This window comes from Zophobas morio, unplaced genomic scaffold (genome assembly GCF_036711695.1).
Source record: "Zophobas morio isolate AGI-343-1 ecotype UQ-CSIRO unplaced genomic scaffold, CSIRO_AGI_Zmor_V1 ptg000040l, whole genome shotgun sequence".
NCBI lineage: Eukaryota > Metazoa > Arthropoda > Insecta > Coleoptera > Tenebrionidae > Zophobas > Zophobas morio.
Genome location: NW_026972145.1, coordinates 858635 through 880142, shown reverse-complemented (window position 1 = coordinate 880142; position 21508 = coordinate 858635). Strand labels below are relative to the sequence as shown.

At 31.8% G+C, this 21508-nt stretch overlaps 1 protein-coding gene and 1 long non-coding RNA gene across 5 annotated transcripts in view; one reads left to right on the top strand and one right to left on the bottom strand.

Annotated features, from left to right (window-relative positions):
• The window catches only part of LOC135140472 (synaptotagmin-7), a 905289-nt gene that overhangs the window by 479387 nt on the left and 404394 nt on the right, over positions 1 to 21508 (bottom strand). The window lies entirely within an intron of this gene.
• LOC135140481 (uncharacterized) lies at positions 1754 to 2078 on the top strand. Its single transcript, XR_010282256.1, has 2 exons — positions 1754 to 1820; positions 1877 to 2078. It is a non-coding gene; the product is annotated as an uncharacterized LOC135140481 (long non-coding RNA).

The window sequence follows — 21508 nt, the reverse complement described above, 5'->3', positions numbered from 1 at the left end:
TTAGTTGCACAAGAATCTCGAGAGCCATGAGTGTTTTTGGCTTAGTTGCATAAGATTCTCGAGAGTCCTGAGCGTCTTTTGCTTAGTTGCTTACGAATCTCCGAAACCCTGAGTGTCTTTCACTTAGTTGCATAAGAATCTTGGGAGCCCTGAGTGTATTTTGCTTAGTTGCACAAGAATCTAGGGAACCCTGAGTGTCTTTTATTGAGTTGCATAAGGGTAATTTCAAAGATTCTCGGGGGCTTTTGGTCTTTTCGTTCAAGAATGGTAAAGAATTTCCGACGTTCTAGAGGCTTTTTTTAAGAATTTCATCACTGAAAAACTGTTTGGAAGAAGGCGTTTTTCTCATCTTCCTGTTCTTGAATCGCCTTTTTTGTACCCATTGTCCTCCCATTTAGTCGATTTTTTCTCGATTTTTTTCTACCGTTTTGACTCACTTCATTTAATCGTCTTTTTTGCAAAGTTTTTCGCTTTTTTTGTTGCTTTTCTTTACTTTTCTTCGGTTTCCTTTTTTGAATCACTTGTTTGTGACACCGTTTATTCCACCTTTTTTTTCCTCGGTTTTTTCTCGTTCTTTTTTCGCTCCTTTTTCATTGCCATTTGTTTCGATTTTTTTTTAATCATTTTTTTGACACCTTTTTTTCCCCGTTATTTTTGTCGCCTTTTTTTGTTGCTTTTTTTCTCCACCCTTTTTGACACTCGTCGCTTCTTTTATCACTTTTTTTGTTTTTCTTCTTGCCCTTTATTTCGCCGTTTTTGTTTGTCTGTTTGTCTGCCGTCTGTCCCAATTTTTTTTAGAAACTACTAGACCGATCGTTATCAAATTTTGTATGTATGTTAGAAATATCAAGTAGATATTTCCTACCACCAATGTAATGACAACCCCTCAAAATTTTTCATAGCAAGTAGAATTTAAATTTTATTAAATAACATACTCCTGTACTTGTTGTTTATGAAATCGCCTTTAGATTTTCCCCCAAACATCCAAATTTCCACAAAAAAAATCGAAATTTTACAGCAACCTGTTTCTACTAGTATATATATATATTTTTGGAGCAATCCGTTTCCTCTAATGGTCACTCCAGACAAAATATAAACAAGTGTGTTTTCGTAACATTTGGACATCCGCTTATACTACGAGTAGTTTAAAAGGTGATAATAAAATCTAGATTTGGAAAAAAATATAGAATCTAAACCATCTAAAACCTCTGGGTGATGCATAAATAATGACCCACTTAAAACCCCATCAACTCCCGAACCAACAAATTACCACCACGTCCATTCTTGGTCCCAACACCATGAAAATAAAACTGATTTACTTTTTCCTCTTCCTCATCATCCTCGACTTTGTAAGTGACAAAAAATCTACAAAATCCAGGCGTAAGTTTCCTTTGTAGATCTTCGAGTGCGACGCCGTCAAAAAAAAGAAGAAGGCGAAAAAGTCTGCAAAGAAAGTGAAGAAGAGCAAGAAAACAAAAGCGAAGAAGCCGGCCAAAGCGAAAGCCAAAGCCAAACCGAAACCAAAGGCAAAATCGAAGAGTAAGAAAGCAAAACCTAAGAAAAAAACCTATCAAACAATGCCTGCGCCAATGCTGGCAAGTCTTCTGCCACCCGAGATGTTTTATTCTCCAATGCCACCGATGCCATTTCCTGATAATGAGACTTTTGATGATTCTATGTTCCTAGAGGATTATCTCAATGGAAATAAAACTTTTTGAGTGAAAATAACTGTCATTTTGATAATACGTTGTCAAAAATATCAATAAAGCGTCAAAATCATGAACTTCATTTTGATACTATTAACTCTTGCTTTATTTTCAGTACGAAAAGGGTAAGTTTTGCCTGAAAAATTAAACTAACACATACGATTTATTAGAAACCTGGAGTCCAAGCACTGAAAGTGGTGGTGGTAAAAAACACCACCTACAGAAAGGATGATTCGTCCTTAGGGTTAGGGGTTTTCGCTGACTTCCACCACCAGCACACCCATCGTGGTCACATCACCAGACACAGAGACGTAAAATTAAAGGAATCAGAGACAACGAACTAAAAAAATAAAAACTGCGCCACTTTTGTTATCCTGCTTTTTATCCTGTTTTCTTAAGCTCCATATCGATCCTTGCATAGCTCCCTTGAGTTGCTCATTTCATTAAATTAATATCAATTTGTGATATTGCAAATGGAGCGAGAGCGAGCTTTAGGTGTATGTTACAATAATCCTTTGTGCCCTTAATTGAGCGATAAATTAAATTGAGATGCTCTAAATTTCCCTCGTGATTGCTAATCTTTGGAGGAGTTAATTGAGAGTTTCTGGAGAGGTTCTCCAATAAACGACATGAAAAGATGTTTATGCTTGAAGTTAATTTAGCAATTAATGCTACAGGAAGTTAAATTTGTGTTTTGTTGGTTGTACGTGGATTTTGATTGACGCTGAGCTAAAAACGTCCATTAAAAAATGATAATGAATGCAGTAAACAACAAAAAGCACTGCAGTTTTGCGTCATTTTAATTGAATTTTAATAGAAAATTTGCATATAAATGACGGGTGTTTAATTGAAAAATCACTCGGAGTTGGCGTTGGAATTTCAGTTGACACAAGCCGCGTGTCTACTTTTATGACAGCCTTTTGGCAGAAACATAACCTTACATTTTAAAACAAAGTCAGAGATTGAAAACTTCCAAAACTGAAATATTAAAAAATTGAGAAATCGAAACAAAAGAATCGAAAAATAAAAAAAAAATAATTTTTAAAATCGAAAAACTGGAAAATTGAAACGTCAAAAAACCGATAAATCGAGAACTCCAAATTATAAAAAAAAAGAAATTAAAAGTGCAAAATTCCAAAACTGAAATAATTGAAACATCCAAAAATCAAAAATTTTAAGAATCGGAAAATTGGAAAACTGAAAAATCTAGAATCGAGACAGCATCAAAAACTGGAAAATTCGAAAAACTGAAAAATTGAAGAATCCAAAAACTGAAACATGTGGGAAATTGACACATTCAAAAGGTCGAGAAATGGAAAAGCCGAAAAACCGAAAAATTTCAAAATCGAAAAATCGATAAATCAAAAATTCTAAAAATCGAAATATTGAATAATTGAAAGATTGAAGAATCCAAAAATTCAAAATTTCCAAAACTGTAACACCGAAAAATTGAAAAATCGAGCGATAGAAAGGTCGAAAAATCAAAGTTGCAAAAGCGAAAATTTGAAAAATTCCAAAAGAGAAATGTGTAAAAATTAGAAAATCGAAAAATCGAAAAACCGAGAAATCGAATCAAAATATTCAAAAACTGAAACATTGAGACATCGAATCATCAAAAGATCAAGAAATTAAAAAGTGGAGATGTCAAAAAATCAAAAAACTGAGAAATCCAAATAGGCCAAAATCGAAAAATCGAAAAGTTAAAAAAAATCGAAAAATCGAAACATCAGAAACTTTAAAAGTCTAAAATTTAAACATTCGAAAAATTGACAAAAATCAAAAACCCGAAAAATCGAAAAGTCCAAAAACTGAAACATCGAAAAATGAAAAAATTGAGGAATCATTGAAAAATCCAAAAATTGAAGAATTCCAAAATTAAAACATCGAAAAATTGAGAAATCGGAAATCTGAAAAATCGAGAAATGGAAAAATCGAAAATGCAAAAATCGAAAAATTGGTAAATAGAAACATCGAAAAATTGAAAAATTAAAAAATCGAAAAACTGAAAAGTCGAAAAATCGAGAAATCAAAAAATCCAAAAATTGAAAAATTCCAAATAAAAATTGAAAGACGAAATATTTTAAAATCGAAAAATTGCAAAATTCCGAAACTGTGATACCGAAAAATCCAAAAATTCCAAAAAAGAAATGAGTAAAAATTAGAAAATCGAAAAATCGAAAAACCGAGAAATCGAAATATCAAAATATTCAAAAACTGAAACATTGAGACATCGAATCATCAAAAGATCGAGAAATTAAAAAGTCGAGAAATCAAAAAATCAAAAAACTGAGAAATCCAAATAGGCCAAAATCGAAAAATCGAATCTAAAATTTAAACATTCGGAAAATTGATAAAAATCGAAAAATCCAAAATTTTAAAAACTGAAAAATTAAAATTTCAAAAAAACGGAAAAATAGAAAAAGTCAAAGAATCGAAAAAATGAAAAATTCCAAAACTGAAACATCGAAAAATGAAAAAATTGAAGAATCATTGAAAAATCCAAAAATAGAAGAATTCTAAAACTAAAACATCGAAAAATTGAGAAATCGAAAATCTGAAAAATCGAGAAATGGAAAAATCGAAGTTGCAAAAATCGAAAAATTGGTAAATAGAAAAATCCAAAAATTTAAAAATTAAAAAATCGAAAAACTGAAAAATCGAAAAATTGAGAAATCCAAAAATCCAACATTTTAAAAACTGAAAAATTAAAATATCGAAGAATTTAAAAATCCCGAAATTGAAACATTGAAAAATTAAAAAATTGAGGGAGAATTGATAAATCCAAGAATTGAAAAATTCTAAATAAAAGTTGAAAGACGAAATATTTTAAAATCGAAAATTTGCAAAATTCCGAAACTGAAACATCGGAAAATTGAAAAATTGACTAATCTAAAAATTGAAAAATTCCAAAACTGTAATACCGAAAAATTGCAAAATCGAGAAACAGAAATATCGAAATATAAATGTCGAAAAAACGAAAATTTGAAAAATCGAAAAACTGAAAAATTCCAAAAATAAAATGACGAGATATTAGAAAATCGAAAAGTCGAAAAATCGAAAAACCGGGAAATCAAAGAACGTCGAAATATTCAAAAACTGAAACATCCAGAAATCGAAACATCAAAAAATCGAAAAACAGAAATCGAAATAAGCCAAAATTGAAAAATCTAAAGTTAATGAAAAATCGAAAAATTCAGACATCAGAAAATTTAAAAATCTAAAATTCAAACATTCGAAAAATTGAAAAATCGAAGATTTCACAAATCAAAAAATCGAGAATCGAAAAATCCAAAGTTTTAAAAACTGAAAAACTAAAATATCGAAAAAAATGTAGGAATCGAAAAAATAAAAAATCCCAAACTGATACATTAAAAAATAAAAAAAATGAGGGAAAATTGAAAAATCCAAAAATTGAAAAATTCCAAAACTAAAACAGCGTAGTCGAAAAAATCGAAAAATAGGAAAATAGAAAAATCAAAAAATTGAAAAATCATAAAATCGCTAAGTCGAGAAATCGAAAAGTCAAAAATCGAAATATTGCAAAATTTCAAAACTACCAAAAATGAAACATCAAAAAATTGAAAAATTTAAGAATTGAAGAATCCAAAAATCCAAAAACCGAAGAACTGAAAGATCGAGAAATATGTAAAATACTCGAAAAAACAAAAATTTGAAAAATCGAAAAACTGAAAACTTCCAAATAAAAGTAAAAAGACGAAAAATTTTGAAATCGAAACATCGATAAATTGGAAATTCGAAAGGTCGAAAAATCGAAATCGAAAAAATCGAAAAATTGAAAAATTCCAAAAATGAAATGATGAAAAATTGATAAAGCGAAACACCGAAAGATTGAAAAATCGAGAAATCAAAAATTCAAAATATCGAAATATAGCACAATCCCAAATCTGAAACATCGAAAAATTGAAGAAAAATAGTTGAATCCAAAATTTGAAAAATCCCAAAACTAAAACACCAAAGAACTGTTCATGTTCATAGTCTGACTTATGCAAAAACTATATGTTACAAGCATCAATAAAAATATTCTATATTCTAAAAATATTCTATATTCTGAAAGACCGAGAAACAGAAAAGTCGAAAAAATTCAAATTTGAAAAATCGAAAAAATAAAGAATTCCACAAATGAAATGACTGAAAATTCAACTAGAAACATCAAAAAATTAGAAATTCGAAAAATTAAAAAATCGAGAAACCGGAAAATCGAAATATTGCAAAATCCCAAAATTGTAATATCGAAAAATTGAAAAATCGATGGAAAATTTAAGAATCAAAAGTTTGAAAACATTAGAAAATTGAAGAATTGATGAAAAATTCCAAAACGGAAACATGAAAAATTGAAGAATCCAAACTCTGAAAAATTGAAAAAAGGAAAAATATAAAAGTCAGAAAAACGAAGTCGAAAAAAACTAAAATTTAAAAAATCGAAAAATTGAAAAATTCCAAAAGTGAAATGACGAAAAATGAGAAAATCGAAAAGTCGAATCATCGGAATATTCAAAAACTGAAACACCGAGAAATCGAAACATCAAAAGATCGAGAAATATTAGTCGAGGGACCGAAAAATCGAAAAATTGAGAAATCGAAACTGACCAAAATCGAAAAATCTAAAAGTTAACAATTGAAAAATTTAAAACCAATTTTTTTTAGGGTTTTTTAATCGATGAATCCAAGAATTGAAAAATCGAAAAATCCAAAATTTTAAAAAATGAAAAATTAAAATATCGAAAAATTTAAAAATCGAAAAATTGCATAAATAAAATATCCAAAAATTGAGAAATTGAAGAAAAATCCAAGAATCGAAAAATTGAGAAATCGAAAACTCTAAATGTCGAGAAATCGAAATCTAAGTCAAGAAAATCGAAAAATTAAAAAAATTCAAAAGTGAAATGCCGAAAAATTGGTGAATCGAAAATACCTGAAAGCTATTCGTTTTTTTATTTGTTACATTGCTTACACAGTTTTTTGCGACGAAGTCAACAAATTTCACGAAAATTTTAAAACTGAATCAATTTCCAAAAAATGTCAAAAACACCAACTTCATTTTGATATTATTAACCCTTGCTTTATTTTTTAGTACGATTAATCTAACACACTGGAGAGCTTAAAAAGCTAATAAACGACATAAAAGAAATGTTCTTGCTTGGTATTAATTTAGGAAGTAAAGGAAAGCTATAAACAATCACTAACAATTTTTGCTTTTTTGATTATTCTGTTCGACAATTTTATTGTAAGTGCATTTTGATTGACGCTATGCAAAAAATACAAAATGCAATTGCAGAGCGCTTAATTTTCCATTAAAAAATAATCGATGCAACGAACAACAAAGAACTACGTAATTGCATTTTAATACAAAATTCAGATATAAATACAACCGAGCGAAGAGAGCTAAAGCAGTTGAAAATTTTATCACAATGAAACTTGCAGTGCTTTTGACAGTAACCATAGCATTGGTTCTCATCGGTGACGTAAGTACCAAAATTGAGATTTTCCTTTGGACTTTAGGTACATTTTTGCTTCAGGTGTTTGCCAGAGGGGAAATGGAAAAAGTGGCTAAAAGAGGTAAACAAATGGGGGACAAAGTAATAAATACAATGAAAGAAAACGCGGAAAAAACATTCGATGCAGCCCAAGAACACGGGTCGAAAATGGTGGATAAAATAGGAAAAAGGATAAATCCCTAGTAGGACCGAATAAAATTAATTGTTACATATACCCAGATAAATTGTGAAACGCTGTAGAAAATAAATATCAATCAAAGCTATTTTTTAACATTTTTGGAATCAGCATGTCAAGATCCATAACACTGAATTTTTTGAGAATTTTTAGACGACTTTTTCAAAAATAAAATTTTTCACTAATCGCCAAAATCCTCAAATCCTCGAAACCCCAAAATCCCCAAATTCTCAAAACATGAAAATCCCCAAATCCTCATAACACCAAAACCCTCACATCCCCTAAAACACTAAAATCTTCAAATCCTCAAAATAACAAAATCCCCAAATCCTGAAAACATCAAGATCCCCAAATCCTAAAACACCAAAATTCCAAATCTCAAAAAATCAATTACTTAATACAAAAATTCGGAAACCCCATAAATTGAAAAATTGAAAATTAAAAAAACTGAAATATCGAAAAATTGAAAAATCCAAAAATCGAAATATCGAGAAATTGAAAAATCGAGAAATCGAAAAGTCGAAAATTTAAAATCTCAAAAAACTGAAAAATCAGAAACAAAAAATTGAAAAAGAGAAGAATTGAAATCGAAATGTCGAAAAACGAAAAAATGGATTAATCGAGAAATTAAGAAATTGAAAAATCGAAAATTTAGAATCGTCAAAAATTGAAGAAAAAAAAATTGAAAAATAGTAAAACTGAAACATCGGAAAATTGAGAAATCGAAAAAGTAAATAATCGATAAATCGAAAGATCGGAAAATTGATAAATTCAAAATCCTAAAATTGAAACATGGAAAAACTGAGAAATCGAAAAATTAAAAAATTGTAACAACGCAACACGAGAAAATGGAGAAAATGGAAAATGAAAAACTCGATAAATTGACATTTTGACCCTATATTTTTGTAATCAGCATGTCAAGATCCATAACACTGAATTTTTTGAGAATTTTTAGACGACTTTTTCAAAAATAAAATTTTTCACTAATCGCCAAAATCCTCAAATCCTCGACACCAAAATCCCCAAATTCTCAAAACATGAAAATCCCCAAATCTTTATAACATCAAAACCCTCAAATCCCCTAAAACACCAAACTCCTCAACTCCTCAAAATACCAAAATCCCCAAATCCTGAAAACATCAAGATCCTCAAATCCTAAAACACTAAAATCTCCAAATCTCAAATAAAAATCAATTACTTAATACAAAAATTCGGAAACCCCATAAATTGAAAAATTGAAAAATAAAAAGACTGAAAAATTCAAAAACAGAAATATCGAGAAATTGAAAAATCGAAAATTTAAAATCTCGAAAAACTGAAAAATCAGAAACATAAAAAATTAAAAAAGAGAAGAATTGAAATCGAAATGTCGGAAAACGAAAAAATGGATTAATCGAGAAATTAAGAAATTGAAAAATCGAAAATTTAGAAACGTCAAAAATTGAAGAAAAAAAAAATGAAAAATAGTAAAACTGAAACATCAAAAAATTGAGAAATCGAAAAAGTAAATAATCGATAAATCGAAAGATCGGAAAATTGATGAATCGAAAAATCCTAAAATTGAAATATGGAAAAACTAAGAAATCGAAAAATTAAAAAATTGTAACAACGCAACATGAGAAAATTGAGAAACTGAAAAATGTAAAACTCGATTAATTGACAATTTGACCCTATATTTTTGTAATCAGCATGTCAAGATCCATAACACTGAGTTTTTTGAGAATTTTTAGACGACTTTTTCAAAAATAAAATTTTTCACTAATCGCCAAAATCCTCAAATCCTCGACACCAAAATCCCCAAATTCTCAAAACATGAAAATCCCCAAATCTTTATAACATCAAAACCCTCAAATCCCCTAAAACACCAAACTCCTCAACTCCTCAAAATACCAAAATCCCCAAATCCTGAAAACATCAAGATCCTCAAATCCTAAAACACTAAAATCTCCAAATCTCAAAAAATCAATTACTTAATACAAAAATTCGGAAACCCCATAAATTGAAAAATTGAAAAATAAAAAAACTGAAATATCGAAAAATTGAAAAATCCAAAAACCGAAATATCGAGAAATTGAAAAATCGAGAAATCGAAAAGTCGAAAATTTAAAATCTCAAAAAACTGAAAAATCAGAAACAAAAAATTGAAAAAGAGAAGAATTGAAATCGAAATGTCGAAAAACGAAAAAATGGATTAATCGAGAAATTAAGAAATTGAAAAATCGAAAATTTAGAAACGTCAAAAATTGAAGAAAAAAAAAATTGAAAAATAGTAAAACTGAAACATCGGAAAATTGAGAAATCCAAAAAGGAAAAAATCGATAAATCGAAAGATCGGAAAATTGATGAATTGAAAACTCCTAAAATTGAAACATGGAAAAACTGAGAAATTGAAAAATTAAAAAATTGTAACAACGCGACATGAGAAAATTGAAAAATTGAAAAATGAAAAACTCGAGAAATTGACAATTTGATGCTATATTTTTGGAATCAGCATGTCAAGATCCATAACACTGAATTTTTTGCGACTTTTTAGACGACTTTTTCAAAAATAAAATTTTTCACTAACCTGCAAAATCGAGAAATCGAGAAGTCGAAAATTTAAAATCTCGAAAAATTGAAAAATCAGACACCGAAAGAACTGAAAATTTGACGAATTGAAATCGAACAGTCGAAAAATGAAAAAATTGATTAATCCAGAAATTGAGATCTCGAAGAAGCGAAAATTTAGGAACGTCAAAAATTGAAAAATTCAAAAACTGAAATTTGGAAAAATTTGGAAATCGAAAAATTTAAAAATCGAGAAGTCGAAAATTTAAAATCTCGAAAAACTGAAAAATGAGAAACCTAGAAAATTGAAAAATTGAAGAATTGAATCAAAAATCCAAAAACGAAAAATCGATTAATCGAGAAATTGAAAAATTGAAGAATTAAGAAAACAAAAATTAAACTCCATTTCTAAATCAACTGCTTTCAGCAGTATGGTGCTACTGCTCAAATAACTCGAGTTAAACCAGTTCAATAAATTCCGACTTGAATTAAAACTGTTGAAAAAAAAAATATATGAAAATTTACTAAACTCTAGCCTTCCTACATGTCACAACATGTTGCAGTAGAATTTACAATTGTAAGAATAGTAAGCACCAAATTATTTCCACTTTATTATAAAATCGGTCATTATTCACTTCCGCCCATTTTTTTACCATAAATACGTGAAATGGATCCAGCTGGTAACTTCACCAGCAAAAGTGACATGGTGGCTATTAACCTTACTACCTTTTTTCTGACACTTCTATCTCTAGTAAGTACACTCTTCGTCGAAACCACTTATTCCATTTACATACTTTTAGTTATTTGGAACTCAAGCCGCTACCAAAAAGAAAAAAACCAAAAAGACAAAAAAGAAACCCAAGTCGAAGGCGAAAAAAGTAAAGCGCAAACTAAGCAAAAAAAAGAAGAAGAAGACGAAGAAAAAAGTCAAAAACAAGAAACCAAAGTCTCCTAAGAAAAAGAAAAAGCAACCGGAAAATCTCCATATTGTGATGAAAAACGGTCAACCCATATGGTCGGATGGTACATTGCTTCTTCGGACGGAGCCTATCGACTACAGCTTCTTGTTGAACAAAACTCTGAACTTTCCGGGGTGGAATGGAACCACTGAACCAGATTTTAATCTTACGGAATATTTGCGTGCTTTGAATTAAGTAGTAAATGTTGTCAAAAAGCTTCAAATACACGTTCTGAATCACAACTGTGTGTTTATCTCATTTACAGGGCACTGCTTTAGAAGGAGTTCAGCCTCGTAATCGAAAAAAAAAATATATTGCGGCAAAAATTTTTGCACTTCCGCCCAATTAGTGTATAAAATGAACATATAAAATTAGGCTGGTTGTTTAGTAATTCTAGAGGCAAGAGTGACATGGTGGCTATGACTCTTGCTATTTTTTTTCTGACAATTCTGTCTCTACTGGTATATCGTACAGAAACCCTTAAATCAGTAAATTCATTTATATATTTTTAGCTTTTTGAAAGTCACGCCAAAACCAAAAAGAGAAGGACCAAAAAGCTCGCCAGGAAGGCGAGAAAGAAACTGAAAAAACTATCTCAAAAAAAGAAAAAGAAAAAAGGTAAACACAAGAAATCAAAATCTTTTAAGAAAATCGAAGAAAAACCTGTCGAGAAAAAGTTGAAGTATATAAACAATCGGCCAACTTTTGATGGACAACCAGTTCTTGAAATGCTCCCTCCTGTTTTCGACAACAGCTATTTCGATAACGAAACTATAAACATTACAAACTGGAATCGAACCCAAGAACAAAATTTTAATTTTTCGGAAACTTTAGTTGCTTTGTATTAAATTGTGTGTCTTAAGTACTAATTAAATAATAAATAATTAAACCAGCTTTCACACGAAATAAGGCATTGAAATCGGTCCATCCGTTTGAAAGCTACGGTGCCATTATGATTTTTTTAGGCAATTAATTTCCCCTACTCACAGAAAAAAAACACATTTAAAACAAATCCGCGTCAAAATTTAGCACATTCGAAAAATGAAGCTAGAGTTCATCTATTTGTTCCTCTCAGCGATTTTCTCGTTCGTGAGTTTCATTCCCACACGGTTAGAAATCAGATTATTTTTAAAAATTTTCAGGTTCTAGAATGCGCTTTTGCGAAAAAGAAAAAAAAAACAAAACGCAAAGTGAAAAAATCCAAAAAACGGGTTTCTAAGAGCAAGAAAAAAAAGACCGCGAAGAAAAAACGGCGCACTAAAAAGAAGAAACAAGGGAAACGGAAAGGCAAAAAAGGTCGTAAAACCCGAACCAAGAAGCCCTCTAAGAAAGAAGAAAAATTTGAGCCTTTGGTTGGATCAGACGAATTAATGTCTATATCGTTTCCTGTCCAAGTAACAGTCAATCGATCTTTTCCGGCAAATTACGAGGAATGGATTGACGTTGATTATAATTATAATGATTATGATAATTATAACGCAACTAGTGTGTTAGCGTAAAGACGTTTTTGTATTACCACGTGTACAATAAAAATATGTTTGGAGCAGGCCTTGGAATTGACATTTCAATTTGAGCAATTTTTTGCGTTCTTGTGGCCATTTTCCACAGCATTTTGGAAATATGTGACGTCACAACGAAAAACGAAGCCGATTCGACAAATCACTAAACGTATCCTCCTAATAACAAAATAATAAACACAAGCATAAAAGATTTTTTTTGTGACCTTCGTTCCAAGCCCCAAAAATAATTTCCGGAGTATGTAGTATAAAAGCACGACGTTTGAATCACAATCACGCAAAATGAGAGTGAAACTCATATACGTATTTTTATTTCTTGTTATTTTTTCCTTTGTATGTAATAACATAAAAAACCCACATTTTAGCCTTTTCTTTTCTAGATTTTTGAAATTGATGCAGCGAGCGCAAAAAAACGGAAGAAGAAAGTAAAACATAAGAAGCAAGTGAGAGGATATAACAAACGCAAAAAACAGAGCAAAGTGAAGAAGAAACACACGAAAAAGCACAGGAAAACGACCACAACAACGCCAATACCAATACCGTCCTCAGGCGAAGGGATATTTTTCTATTCCATCGTACCACCAGAAACCGAAGGATTTGATTTATTTTACAACTACACGGAAATAGGGGACGATTATTATAATTTTACCAACTTTACTCGTTTGTTATAAATTGTGCTTAAAAAAAATAATGAATAATCAAATATACATATTGTAATACAAATTTGTTCTACTTTTTTTGAGAAGAGTACAGTTATGCAAAATTGCAGCAATTTCTTCTTTGACTTTTTTTTGTATATTAGGTCGTCTTCTTTCAACTATTTACTATTTCAAAGATGCTTTAAGGTTCCTCTTCTTTTTTTCTTCAATTGGTGTAGTACATTTTTTTATATAAATCACCGAAATAGAGGCGGATCGGTGGGTGGAGTTTATTGTATGTTCTTCTGCAGAGTGGGAGTGGTAAGTAACTGATATAAACTACCATGTAAAAAAAGCGTCAATCGTAAATGTTTGTTGTACTATTTGTTATAAGATTTGTTTCTTATTTCAGAAGAAAAAAACAGAGAACGGGTGGGTGGGCGGGGTTAAGTTAGCTTTTTCCAAGAGAGTCTTTTATAGGCAAGTAGTAGGACCGCCCACCCACCCCCTCTTCATTCTGGTGACCACTCTTAATACTGTTAATTATTGACAATATTATTGTCTTATTAGAATCTTCGAAAAATCTATTAAACCGTTGGTGAGAAAACAGATAAATTTGTTATTTTCCTTCGATAAATTATTCGATCTGTACCTTATATTTCAAGGTTTTTTTTTTTAGTTTCCAGTGACAACAATTAAGGCCACACACCCGCCCCCATCTCAGTTGTGACGAATTTTTTATTCGTTGTCAGATAGAGGGGCGGAGTTTAATTTCGAGAGAATAGGAATATTCATTACCTATTTTTTCTCAAAATTGTCTACTGTCTACAATATGGTGGTGCCTCAGAGATATGGACTTTGCAGTTAAGCTCCGCCCCTCAACCTTACAACGAATAAAAAATTCATCACAAGTGAGATCGGAGCAGGAGGGTGGGGCTTAATTTTTGACGTTTTTTTCTTAATATGTGTTGTTTTCTTTCCACACGATACTTAAAACATGTTCCACATGTTATTTTCTTGTAGAAAAATATGAACTTTGTATTTAGATTGGGCGGGTGGGTGGGGCTTAATTAACCCTTGAATTTCTTAGTACATGTACTTAGTCTTCTTTCAACAATAAAATACTTAATAATATCAAATGATAGCAATTATTAAGCCCCACCCACCCACCCCTATTTCAATTGTGTCGAATTTTTTATTCGTTGTCAGATAGAGGGGCGCAGTTTAATTGCAAAATCCGTATTTTTCTACAAAAATTTACCGTTTTAGACACTTTTAGGTTTCTTTTTCTTCTTTTCTTGTGACCTAAACTGAAGCGCTTTTGGCATTTCTTGTCTCACTCTTATTTGACAAAAACTATTTTCTAATGCATCTTGTGAGAGTCTCGATATATACAAAAACTAATTAAACAGTATAACAAAAAAATACGATTCGTGTTTTTTCTGTTCCCATTGCCATTCTACCGAAAATCATATAATTAACCCCGCCCACCGCCCCATCTCGACTTTCATTCATTGTTTCTGATGGTGGGCGGGGCTAGAACCTACTAAGATAAAACTTATGCTGGCAAATGACACACCCCGCACCCTCTAATAAAATGAATTTATTTTTGTTTGTTGTTTTAATTTTACGATTTCTTTGTTTTTGACTTGCGGTTCTTTGAGTGTTTTTTGTTTTACATTTAAAAATATCTACATTATTTAAACAAATGGTTCTTCCGCATTACAGTATTTTAGAATTATAAAAGAAACAAACTAATCTGGCTGGCTAGTACTAAGATAAGACTTATTTTGGCAGATGCCATATTCTCTAAGAAAATAGGGGGTGGGTGGGCGGGGCTAATAATTGTTACGACATGACTGATTTTGGCAGATGACGGGGCTAGTATTTAAGATAATACTCAAAAATATTAAGGGTAGTTACGAGAATAAAGAGGGGGAGAATGGGCGGGGCTACTGCTTGCTTATTAGTTATAAGATTTTGTAGAAAACAGCTAAAAACTCAACCCCGCCCACTCCCCTTTCGCCATTTCACTGACTTATTTTATATATTTATTGTAAAATGGAAATTGAATTCAATTTCAAGTGGCAGAAATTAAGATTCAAAACAAAATTAAAAGATGCTCCGCCCACCCACTCTTATTCCATTTTGATGACTCAGTTTATTGGTGCTGAGAGGGAAGTTCGATTTTATTTTGATAAATATAGAATCTAAGATAATGTATTTTTTTAATAATTTTTTTACTATTTTTTTTTTTGAAAAATGACTACCGTCCGCTTCTCCACTTAAATAATAAAAGTTATATAAACTAACAAATTCCAATAAAATAATAATGTTGTAATTCATTAACAGTATTAAGAGTTATTACCAGAATGAAGAAGGGGTGGGTGGGCGGGGCTATTGCTTGCTTATAAGACGGCAGGACAAAGTTAAAATTAGCCCCGCCCACCCATTCGTCCTCACATTGTTTTCTTCTGAAATAAGAAATAAATCTCATAGCAATTAGTAGAACAAAAAAATTCGATTTGTGCTTTTTTCTATTAAGTAGTTTCCATTCTCATTCTACAGAAGACCATATAATTAACCCCGCCCACCCACCACACCTCCAGTTCTGTGAATGAAAGCGGAAACAGTTAAATGTCTTAAGAACCATTTGTAAAAATCACCTGACATTAGGTACAGGGGTCCAAGAAGTTGTGCTCTAATTTATTCGTCAAAAAAACTGTTTTTGCTTCATTTGTTTTCGAGATGCAAGGCCAACTGGTGTTTTATTTTTGGGCGAGTTTGAAGATATCCAAGGACCTTTTTTAAAATTTGGAACAATCCTGAGCGCTCCGGATGGGTTTATTTTGGCAAGAATTTGAAAAGATCTCCCGAATTCCTGGCGTTTTCTTTTTGCAAAAAATTGGAAAAAATCCTGGGTGGTGTATTTAACTTTTTAAGATCGAAAAAATTTTGGGGGCCTCTGATGTTTTGTTTTCGAAGGAGTTTGAAATTTTGAATTAAAAAAAACAGATGTTTCGTTTTGAAAAAATCTCTGGGGACTCTAGTGTATCAAAATCCTCAAATCCTCAAAACACCAAATTCCTCAAGGACGAATTCGTTAGTAAAAAGCAATGAGAGAAGACGGAGGAACTTAAAACATGTTTAAAATGGTAAATTTTTGTAGAAAAATATGGCTTTTGCAATTAAACTTCGCCCCTCTATCTGACAACGAATAAAAAATTCATTACAACTGACCTAGGGGCGGGTGGGTGGGGCTTAACCCTTGATTTTCTTAGTACATGCACATAGCCTTCTTTCAACAATAAAATACTTAAAAATATCAAATGGTAGCAATAATTAAGCCCCACCCACCCACCTCTATCTCAGTTGTGTTGAATTTTTTATTCGTTGTCAGATAGAGGGGCGGAGTTTAATTGCAAAATCCGTATTTTTGTACAAAAATTTACCGTTTTAGACACTTTTAGGTTTCTTTTTCTTCTTTTCTTGTGACCTAAACTGAAGCGCTTTTGGCATTTCTTGTATCACTCTTATTTGACGGAAACGATTTTCTGATGCATCTTGGAGAGTCTCGATATATACAAAAAATAATTAAATAGTATAAAAAAAAAAAATCGATTCGTGCTTTTTTCTATTCTCATTGCCATTCTACCGAAGATCATATAATTAACCCCGCCCACCGCCCCATCGCTAGTTTCATTCATTTTTTATGATGGTGGGCGGGGCTAGAACCAACTAAGATAAAACTTATGTTCGCAAATGACACACCCCGCACCCTCTAATAAAATGAATTTATTTTTGTTTGTTGTTTTAATTTTACGATTTCTTTGTTTTTGATTTTCGGTTCTTTGAATTTTTTTGTTTTACATTTAAAAATATCTACATTATTTAAACAAATGGTTCTTTCGCATTACAGTATTTTAGAATTATAAAAGAAACAAACTAATCTGGCTGGCTAGTACTAAGATAAGACTTATTTTGGCAGATGCCATATTCTCTAAGAAAATAGGGGGTGGGTGGGCGGGGCTAATAATTGTTACGACATGACTGATTTTGGCAGATGACGGGGCTAGTATTTAAGATAATACTCAAAAATATTAAGGGTAGTTACGAGAATAAAGAGGGGGAGAATGGGCGGGGCTACTGCTTGCTTATTAGTTATAAGATTTTGTAGAAAACAGCTAAAAACTCAACCCCGCCCACCTCCCTTTCGTCATTTCACTGACGTATTTTATATATTTATTGTTAAATGGAAATTGAATTCAATTTCAAGTGACAGAATTTAAGATTCAAAACAAAATTAAAAGATGCTCCGCCCACCCACTCTTATTCCATTTTGATGACTCAGTTTATTGGTGCTGAGAGGGAAGTTCGATTTTATTTTGATAAATATAGAATCTAAGATAATGTATTTTTTTAATAATTTTTTTATTATTTTTTTTTTTGAAAAATGACTACCGTCCGCTTCTCCACTTAAATAATAAAAGTTATATAAACTAACAAATTTCAATAAAATAATAATGTTGTAATTCATTAACAGTATTAAGAGTTATTACCAGAATGAAGAAGGGGTGGGTGGGCGGGGCTATTGCTTGCTTATAAGACGGCAGGACAAAGTTAAAATTAGCCCCGCCCACCCATTCGTCCTCACATTGTTTTCTTCTGAAATAAGAAATAAATCTCATAGCAATTAGTAGAACAAAAAATTTCGATTTGTGCTTTTTTCTATTAAGTAGTTTCCATTCTCATTCTACAGAAGATCATATAATTAACCCCGCCCACCCACCACACCTCCAGTTCTGTGAATGAAAGCGGAAACAGTTAAATGTCTTAAGAACCAATTGTACAAATCACCTGACATTAGGTACAGGGGTCCAAGAAGTTGTGCTCTAATTTATTCGTCAAAAAAACTGTTTTTGCTTCATTTGTTTTCGAGATGCAAGGCCAAGTGGTGTTTTATTTTTGGACGAGTTTGAAGATATCCAAGGACCTTTTTTAAAATTTGGAACAATCCTGAGCGCTCCGGATGGGTTTATTTTGGCAAGAATTTGAAAAGATCTCCCGAATTCCTGGCGTTTTCTTTTTGCAAAAATTTGGAAAAAATCCTGGGTGGTGTATTTAACTTTTTAAGTTCGAAAAAATTTTGGGGGCCTCTGATGTTTTGTTTTCGAAGGAGTTTGAAATTTTGATTAACAAACAACAGATGTTTCGTTTTTGAAAAAATTCTGAGGACTCTAGTGTATCAGAATCCTCAAATCCTCAAAACACCAAATTCCTCAAGGACGAATTCGTTTGTATAAAAGCAATGAGAGAAGACGAAGGAACTTAAAACATGTTTAAAGTGGTAAATTTTTGTAGAAAAATATGGCTTTTGCAATTAAACTCCGCCCCTCTATCTGACAACGAATAAAAAATTCATTACAACTGACCTAGGGGCGGGTGGGTGGGGCTTAACCCTTGATTTTCTTAGTACATGCACATAGCCTTCTTTCAACAATAAAATACTTAAAAATATCAAATGGTAGCAATAATTAAGCCCCACCCACCCACCTCTATCTCAGTTGTGTTGAATTTTTTATTCGTTGTCAGATAGAGGGGCGGAGTTTAATTGCAAAATCTGTATTTTTGTACAAAAATTTACCGTTTTAGACACTTTTAGGTTTCTTTTTCTTCTTTTCTTGTGACCTAAACTGAAGCGCGTTTGGCATTTCTTGTCTCACTCTTATTTGACGGAAACTATTTTCTAATGCATCTTGCGAGAGTCTCGATGTATACAAAAACTAATTAAATAGTATAACAAAAAATACGATTCGTGTTTTTTTCTGTTCTCATTGCCATTCTACCGAAAATCATATAATTAACCCCGCCCACCGCCCCATCTCGAGTTTCATTCATTGTTTCTGATGGTGGGCGGGGCTAGAACCAACTAAGATAAAACTTATGTTCGCAAATGACACACCCCACACTCTCTAATAAAATGAATTTATTTATTTTTGTTTTAATTTTACGATTTCTTTGTTTTTGACTTTCGGTTCTTTGAATGTTTTTTGTTTTACATTTAAAAATATCTACATTATTTAAACAAATGGTTCTTTCGCATTACAATGTTTTAAAATTATAAAAGATACTAACTAATCCGACTGGCTAGTACTTACTAAGATAAGGCTTATTTTGGCAAATCACATATTCTTTAAGAAAATAGGGGGCGGGTGGGCGGGCTAATACTTGTTTAGATATGACTGATTTTGACAGATGATATACCCTCTAAGAAAATAAACAGCGAACGAAAGGGCTAGTATTTAAGATAAGACTCAACAATATTAAGGGCGGTTGCGAGAATGCAGACGGGGAGGGTGGGCGGGGCTACTGCTTGCTTATTACTTATAATATTTTGTAGAAAACAGCTAAAACTTCAACCCCGCCCACCCCCCCTTTCGCTATTTGACTGATTTATTTTATATATTTATTGTAAAATGGAAATTGAATTCAATTTCAAGTGGCAGAATTTAAGATTCAAAACAAAATTAAAAGATGCTCCGCCCACCTACTCTTATTCCATTTTGATGACTCAGTTTATTGGTGCTGAGAGGGAAGTTCGATTTTATTTTGAGGAATATAGAATCTGAGATAGTGTTGTTTTTTTTTAATATTTTTTTAGCAAATTTATATAAACTAAAAAAATTCCAATAAAATAATAATGTTGTTATTAATTAACAGTATTAAGAGTTATTACTAGAATGAAGAGGGGGTGGGTGGGCGGGGCTCTTGCTTGCTTAAGAGACTGCAGGATAAAGTTAAAATTAGCCCCGCCCACCCATCCGTCCTCACATTGTTTTCTTCTGAAATACGAAATAAATCTCATAACAATTAGTACAACAAAAAATTTCGATTTGTGCTTTTCTCTATTAGTTCCCATTCTCATTCCACAGAAGATCATATAATTAACCCCGCCCACCCACCTCCAGTTCAGTGAATGAAAGCGGAAATAGTTAAATGTCTTAAGAACCAATTGTACAAATCACCTGAAACTAGCTACAGGGGTCCAAGAAGTTCTGCTCCAATTTATCCGTCTAAAAAAATTTTTTTTGCTTCATTTGTTTTCGAGATACAAGGCCAAGTGGTGTTTTATTTTTGGACGAGTTTGAAAGTATCCAAGAACCTTTTTCAAAATTTGGAACAATCCTGAGGGCGCCGGATGAGTTTGTTTTGGCAAGAATTTGAAAAATTCTTGTAGAGAAATATGAACTTTGGATTTAAGCTCCGCTCCCCGCCTCACGACGAATAAAAAGGTTAAGTACGATTGAGATGGGGCGGGTGGGCGGGGCTTATTCCTTGATTCTTTTAGTACATGTACATACTTTTTTCAACAATAAAAATACTTAAAATATCAAATGGTAAAATTGAGGTTAGGATCATGTTTTAAATATCACGCTGTTGAAAATAGATATACATAAAAAAAAGCCAATAATTCAGCCCCACCCACCCGCCCCTGTCTCAGTTGTGATGAATTTTTTATTAGTTGTCAGAGGGGCGGAGTTTAATTGCACAATACACATTTTTCTACAAAAGTTCACCACTTTAAACATGTTTTAAGTTTCTTCTTTTTCTTCTCTGCAAATGGGGTAGTATATTTTTTTATATAAAATTAATCGCCGAAATGGAGGTGGATGGGTGGGCGGAGTTTATTCTATGTTCTTCTGCAGAGTGGGAGTGGCAAATAACTGAAACTAGGCTGTAAAAAAAGCGCCAATCGTAACTTTATTGTTGTACTATTTGTTATAAGATTTATTTCTTATTTCAGAAGAAATAAAATGAGAGAACGGGTGGGTGGGCGGGGCTAAGTTTAACTTTTTCCGAGAGAGTCTTTTATAGCCAAGCAGTAGGCCCGCCCACCCACCCCCTCTTCATTCTGGTCACTACTCTTAATACTGTTAATTTTTGACAATATTATTGGCTTATTAGAATCTTTGACAAATCGATTAAACCGTTGGTGAGAAAACAGATAAATTGCATAAACCCAGAGACGATTAAAAATTTGTTTGAAATTACTTAGAAAAAACTTTCTTCGCATCTGACGCACAATCAATCCTTCATGCGTTTTATTTTTATTATATGTAAAGTAAATATCGTTCTGAAATTCAACAATTATTTAACAATTTTCTGAGACGTTGTCACCAATTTTGTGGAGAAGATGAACATATAGAATTTTGTTAAATGTCAATTCACGTCTTCTCAAAAAAAACGCCAATCCTAACTTTTTTGTTGTACTATTTGTTATAAGATTTATTTCTTATTTCAGAAGAAATAAAATTAGAGAACGGGTGGGTGGGCGGGGCTAACTTTAACTTTTTCCAAAGAGAGTCTTTTATAGCCAAGCAGTAAGCCCGCCCACCCACCCCCTCTTCATTCTGGTGACCACTCTTAATACTGTTAATTTTTGACAATAT